Here is an 8,009-nt window from a genome sequence, read left to right on the forward strand (position 1 = left end):
GAACAATGATTTATTATATATGCATATGTTTACTTTCATTTTGATGACATTTATATTGAATACAGCTTAATTGTTTCTATAACATTGGATGTTACAACTCTAAGCATAGTTCAAAGAAATTTAAATTGATAATTTACCAGTTAAAGAATTTATCTGCAGATTGGGATCTGCAGTATTAGATCTTTTTCTTAGGTGATCAGTAAAAAGTTTCAAGCACTGGATTAGAAGGTAATTTTTAAATTGTTTTGAAAGGGTGAAATCATTTGTCATCTTTGGAACAGTTCTTAATCCACACATCAAGGGTGGTGTGGTAGTAGAAAAAATACCAGGTGGAAGACAAGAGACTTGGGCTCTATTCTTGGCTCTGCCACTAATTTGCTAAGTCATGTTGGCAATCACCATGCCTTTTGGGGAATTAGTTTCATCTGTGAAATGTGTACTTTAGTACTATAAAATCATGCAAATCCCTTTCAGCTTTAAAAATCCATAATTTAAAGGAATATATGTTGATAATTTTATTCTGAATAAATTTTCATTTGCTTTGGTTGCAAAATGCTTAAAATAAAGCAAACCATTTGTATAAAAGGTAACATGAATAATTGTATGAATATGTACATAATAACTTGGGAAGCAAGTATTTATTTTACCAGTGCTGCAATTAAAATATTTTTGAATCCTTAAAATTGCCCTTAGAAGATTTGGTAAACTACCTGAGAAAAATCAAACACATTATTTTTTAGTGTTATTATCCAGCTTGATCTCAATACCATCCCTTTCCCTAGATATAATTTATTCTTTCCAAAATCTAATTCTCTCCAAGGCTAAAAATTTCCATTACTGAGAATGTACATAGAGATGTGGCACAAGCTTTTAGTAATTCCAAGAGGTGCTTCAAAAATTTTGTACAATGGTATCATGGTTGAATCAGGTATATAGTCTCCTCAGATCACAGCCTTGACCAGGTTGGTATTGCAAGAAGTAAAGTCTAGCCTTTATAAAGAGTGTGAGGTAAAACATTTTCATTAGTGATAAAATACTTTTTAAAGAGATGTTTTAGAAAGTTTAAGTTAAAACATGTAAAAGCATTTAAAAGAGTATCTGGCACATGGCAAGCCCTCAATTATTACTTGGTAAATCAATCATGTATCTGGAGTACACTCTTGCTTTATACAAAGACTTCCCTAATGATGATAGATAGATAGATAGACAGACAGATAGACAGATAGGAGATAAACTGACAATAAAGAAGCATTGTGTAGTAGGAAGGGTAAGTTACTTGTCTCGTTTATTTTTTAAGGCTGAGATATATAAGATAGAAATTGTTTATCAAGTAATTTGCCTTACCCGTTCCATGCATATGAAATAATCATCTAATACTGAATTTATTTAAGGGCTGAAAATACATAGAACATTCAGGCCACGAATCAGGAAAACTACCAGCTGGAGAAGGGGCTTGGTTCATGGAAGAAAGGTACATTGTGAAGAGTAGATGCTTCATGACTTGACTTTTAAAGTTTACATGAATCATTTAAAACCTTTAATAATTGTGTTGGAAATTAATGACAACTCTTTGTGCTACTACTATGCATTTAATTATTAAGTGGTTTTTAATTTTGTATTGTTTCTAAGTTCACATGCTTTTCCATATTATTTTTCTGCAATATGACCTTCTCATGCTATGTTCCTGTAGTAAAACACATTCAAAATATTTAATTCTTTGAAATTGCTTATAAAACTCCATGAAGTCAAAACACCTATTGTAAAATCACTTGAAAGACTGGTTATTTAGTTATTTAATCTCTGATGGCATTATTTTGGTATTTGCTTACTACAGAATTATTCTTGCTCATGATCTTTTCAGCCTCAGATTTATCAGTAAGCTGCACAAGATTTTACTTTAACTGTTACGAATTTGTGGTAGAGTCTTGTCTATTTTTATAGACAAATGCAGTCAATTTTTTGTAAATAAAAAGGCAGTATTAAAACTGAACTTATTTTTTCTGAACTTTTTCATAATAAAAAATAAATTTAATACCACATCAAACAGTGAATGTCTAAGGAAGATAAAACTTTAATATAAAGTATCTGTGCAGCGATTAAACATAAAGACATCACTTCAGGAAATGGAAATTTAAATAGATGACCTAGGCTTATGATTCTCTAGCCTGAAACAATTTTCATGTCTACCAAAAAAAAAAGCATTTTGTTTCTTAAGGTTTCATTTGATAGACCATTAGCTGCCTGGCTTCCTGTACTCTACAATGGGGCCTTGTTGTAAAATCCATGTGATCTGAGCCAGTGGATCACCTTATTGGTGAAGCCATCTTATAATGAAGTGCTTTCAGTAACTGAACTCCTGGACAAGATCCAAAACAACCCATCTTATACCAAATTCTACTCTATAATAAACAAGTTTCAATGTATTACAAGGAAAACAAAAATTGTATTCCCAGAAATTAACCTTTGAAAATCTAATGGTAAATTCTGATTAAAAGGAATATTTGTTCACAAGGCACAGTGAGGTACATATTTTAGTATGCTTTATAGTTTGTGTTTTTTAATTTTGGTCTTTTGTGATTTTGATTCTCTTGTGCTTTTACCCAAAATTTCACCATCTCACATGATTTTACATCTGTATTTACAAAGCTTAATTTAAAAGGTTTCCTTTGTCTCCTTTCTGTTACAAAGTACTGATTGTACAGGTGGCATGTCATGTATGTAAACTAAGTTAGATGCCATCGTCTTTTATGTATGATTCATATATAGTGAAAAGATTTAGAGATATTAAATACTGATTGTTGTTATTTTGGATCAAGAATTGTCTTGGTATATTTTCCCTTTTTTTCAAACTAGTGTTGTGGTATTCATATTTAAATGTTAACCATCCTTTCAAACATTGATCTCTTTTATTGTATCTGTTGTAAAAGGACCCAAGTAATCCACCTTGCCAGTCAGGATTTTATTGCTTGTGGTTACCTAAAGCAGAAGGCAGTAGGAAATATAAAAAATTACTCTGTGCCATCCTTAGTATGGACCAACCTAAATTACAGTAAGGTAGATTGATGTATTAATATTTCCATATTTCAGTCTTTAAAGTTGATTGGCAATATACATGGACTTTGTTACCATTAGACATGGAAACATGTTCTGATACCACCTGCTGACTTACTTTGGGCAAGTTACTTATCTTCTCTGGACTTCTGTTTCTTCACCTTAAAATGTTAATAAATAATAATTTCATAAGAAATAAATCAAACATTATGAGTATCAGATGCAATAGAGTGCATAATAGCTTTTTTTTTTTTACATCAGACAAGGAGACAGATAACAGAATTGGGGGTCAAAAGTATGACTTTGAGTTTTGGCCCTGCTATTTACTGAGTGGCCTTGGTCATATTATTTTAACTCATTGAGCCTCAGCTTTATTTTCTGGGGGTGAAAAAAGTGAGCAGTTTCTACCTAAGAAAAGTATTGTGATGATTAAATGAGATGATATACAATATGTGAAAGTACTTTATAAATGTTGGACCACTGTCCAAATGGTAGTTGTTAGGAAACTGCAACAATAATCTAGTACAATTGTTTTCTCAGTATCCTGAAATTGCACCTTCAAAAGGACTAATAAACCTGTTAGAATTTGGTCCAAGCGCTGAAAGGCACTTGGAGCTTTATTAAAAATTCTGTGTAGTTAAATATTGTGAAAATGTATTTTCCATTTTTTACATTTCATTTTTATATCTTAAAATGTGTGCACATTACAAACAAAAATGTCATCAGCAGAACACTGAAATCTGTAATTTGCACTGAGAACATTCTATGTACAATTCATAGGGCAGGGATTTTTGTTGGGGGTGGGGGCAGTCTGTGTTGTTTACTGCTGTACTCCCAACATTATATTTACTGACTAAATTAATGGATACATTCTATTAATAATGTATTTCTATCAGGACTTTATATATGAATACGTGGCTTTCATAAATGCCTATTTCATTTGACTAATTTCAAGACTAGTGACCCTTCTCTTTCCAAATTTGTTATTCTTACCCTAACAGCATTAAATCCCTTACATTTTCTCTAATCCTTCAGCTGTGGGCCAGAGATTGTCTTTTCTCTTTCTTTTTTTCCAAAGGGTGTGATTTTACCAATTTTAACTTACAAAGAATTTTGTACATTCTCTTTGAGATATTCATAAACAGTACTATTCTGACACATTGGATTCTAAAATAGGAATTGGATTTCATGCTAACTAATTGATTAGCCAAAAATGACAGCTATTTTGTAAACCTTTTAAGCCCATTATGACCCTGGGACAAAGTTAATTTTTCCTGCCTTTGTCCCAGTGTAGTATTTGTTGTTTGGTATTGCAATTAATTGTTGAGAAGTCTGTCTCTCTGGCCCACTGTGACCCCTAAGAATCCAGACACTTTTCATATTACCTGGCATTTAATCATTCATCTACTTTTTCATCTGCTGTATTTTGAGAGCCTACTTTGTATTAAGAGCAGTGCTATACTCTAGGGATACCAAAGATGAGTATGATGAGGATATATCTACTAGGAATTCACAGCCTAATTCACATATAAGTAAACACTTATTTATAGTACAGTGTGATAGGAGCTGTAATACAGGCAAGGCAGTGTTTGTTGAGTATATGCATACTGTTAAGCACAATTAAGATTATAGAGGATCTGTAAGTTAACAGCATAATCTGTTTAACACAGGAAAATTCTTAACAGATTTTTTTTTAATTTTAATGGAAAAATGCTCAATTTTAAAATATATTCTTGAGGAATTTCAGGATATGCTACGTTTCCTGAAGTGCCCATCTTCAGATCTCTTAACTTCTCTATTCTGGATTATTGAGTGTTAACTTACCCAAACAGAACAAAATAAGAACATAACAAGTACATCTGTAGTGCCTTAGAGTATAGCATGTAGTATAGTGTATCATAGAGCTTTGACAACTGTTAGTTCATTTGGTTCTCAAAATAGCCTGCCAAAGTCAGCAACACAGGTGGTATTATCCTCATTCTTATAAATGAGGAAAATAAAACATAGTAATGAGACCACAATCAAGGTCTTGGTTGATGTATTTTTGGGCTTTGTATTGATTTTATTAGTCCACTTTTGTTTTCCAGAATCTCTCTATGAAAGGTATAGTCTTGGAATTCTGAAAGCAAGCCTCACGATCCTACTTTTTATCCTAAGGGGCATTTTCCAGAATAATTTTACAACATTTTAATAATATCAAATGAAGGTACATTAACATCCATTAAGGAGTATTAGCTTTTTGAGGGTAGAAACCATCCTGGAGAATAGTAAACTGCTTGACACGTAGTACGTACTTAGTAAATATTTTTCGATGAAAAAAAGGAATCTCCTTAAAACAACTCAAAAAAGCTTAACATTACCTTGGGTAACATAGCTAACTAGTGACATTTGAGTCAGAACTAGTACCAAAGTGTCATAACTTTCAATTCCAGTTTCTTAACACCTTACCAGCATACCTAACACCAAAGCCTCAGTTTCTGACTTCAACTCCTATGATTTCACCTCCATTTCATCTACCCTTTTCCATTGACTACACCCTACTCCATTCCTCCTCCTATACCTACTCCCTCAGTTTTCTCCCAGCTTATCAGCCTCCTTCCTTCAGTCTTTCTTCCTTACTTCCAGGTTTGGACTTCATAATGTCACTGGAACTATTCTCCCGCTGGTGTCCTGAACTCCTATCCACCTTTGTCATTCTATCCCAGTCCTGCAGAATCCCCAAACCTAGTTTAATATCAGTTTGTCTTTGCTGTTACTACACTGGAAAGTTGAGCACTGCTGAAGTTTATGTATAGTAGTGTGGATTGGTGTCACTACAGTAGATGGCTTCTAGTCTTGATTGGATTCTCAGCGTTGCTTTTCAGCTCATGTATTTTCCCTGACTAGTTCCCCTCTCTTCCCTAACCACCAGTAACTGGACTAAATTTACATGTTGTTTCTTTTCTCACCCCTGCTCCCTTCCCAGTTGATATGCTTCCTCTGGATAATCGTATCCTGTTTTGAACTACTTGCTAATGATTCCTGACCCATCATCCAGCTGACTGCTCAACATCCTAGATATCCCATAGCATCTCAAACTCAATTTGTATAAAACAATTCTTTTCTGAAACCTGCTCTTCCTGTTTCACTGGTGGCACCATCATCCATCTAGTTCTCCAAATATTAAATATCAGGTCATCCAAGTTTTTGAGTTGAGCAATATCGCTCAACTACACCCTACTTTCCATCTTCACAGTGACTGCATTAATTCAGACCTTCATAATCTCTTTTCTAGACTAGTATAATGGTTGTGTTTTTTTTAATATTTATTTATTTGACTGCACCGGGTCTTAGTTGCAGTACGTGGGATCTTCGTTGCTGCGTGTGGGATCTTCAGTTGCGGCATGCTGGATCTTCACTTGCGGCATATGGGATCTTTTAGTTGCAACATGCGGGATCTAGTTCCCTGACCAGGGATCGAACCCAGGCCTCCTGCATTGGGAGCATGGAGTCTTGACTGCTGGACCACCAGGGAAGTCCTAGACTAGTGTAATAGTTCTTTACTAGTCACTTTGCCACCAGTCCATCCCCAAAAGTCCCCCTTCTACTTTGTTGCCATTTAACTAGTCTAAAAAACAAATCACTTCACTCACCTGTTTAAAATCTTTTTATATACAAGATCAAGTCAAAACTCTACATGAAAACATAACAGACTTTTTTTTTCATTTTAGTGAAGTATAGTTGATTTACAATGTCATGTTAGTTTCAGGTGTACAGCACATTCAGTTTAATATATATATATATATATATATATAAATACAAATATATATATATATGTTCTTTTTCAGGTTCTTCTCCCTTATAGGTTATTACAAGATATTGAGTACAGTTCCCTGTGCTATACAGTAGGTCCTTGTTGGTTATCTATTTTATATATAGTAGTGTGTATGTGTTAATCCCAGCCTCCTAATTTATCCCCCTGCCCTTTCCCCTTTGGTAACCATAAGTTTGTTTTCTAAGACATACCAGACTTTTGTGATCTGGTCTTTGCTAACGTCTCCAACCTCATCTCCTGGCACCCTGTGCTAACTTTATACTTAAGAATAGTTTTTAAAACAAACCATGCTGTTTCACATCCATTGCCTGTGCTAATGTTCTTCCATCTGTGCAGAGTTCCCTTCTCCTTTACCTGACAAACTCATACTCATCTTGAGAAGTTCAACTAAGGCATTAGTCCTCTGAAAACTTACCATGTCCTCCCAAATGCATTAAGTATACTTCATCTAACTTTCTTGCTCCCCCCTGCAGTGCACAACTTCAACATAGTATTTTCAACATTAAGTTGTTTATTTTTGCTTCTGTCTTTTGTACCAGACTTGTATGTTTGTACAAATTAAGACCTTGTTTGCTTTGGCACTCTTGCATCTGGTACATGCTTTAAAATAGTAAGTACCCAATTTATGGCACTGTTTAGTTCCACAAACCGAACTGAATCATGTTATCTTGAGACTAGCAACTTCTAGTTAAGTACTGCTTTTATTTGTTTACTATACTTTTATTACTGTTTTAATATTCTAGAGTAGGCCAGAACTTTAGAAGTCATCTACTTCCCTTATATTAAACATGAGGTAACTGAGGCCCAGAGTGATTTAGTACCTAGACAAAGGTCATTGATAGCAACACGCCACACGGTTTTTAACATAGTTTAGTTCATATTAACTTAGCCTCTTTCTCAAGGCACTCTAAGAGAAAGGTACAATTTTAGACAACTAAGAATATAAAAATTAAGATACCAGTTATAAAGCCACTCAATCTCATTCTTTGCACTTCATCTAACTAAAGAGTTTTTTATGAGAAGCAGTACATATTGCTGATAATATATTTTAATGATAATATACTTGTTTTATTGTTACCACTATGTGCAATAATTCTCCATTGAGTTGTCTTCTGATTGACATACATATACAAACACCTTAATA

The sequence above is a fragment of the Lagenorhynchus albirostris genome, chromosome 20 (assembly GCF_949774975.1).
Source record: "Lagenorhynchus albirostris chromosome 20, mLagAlb1.1, whole genome shotgun sequence".
Lineage (NCBI taxonomy): Eukaryota > Metazoa > Chordata > Mammalia > Artiodactyla > Delphinidae > Lagenorhynchus > Lagenorhynchus albirostris.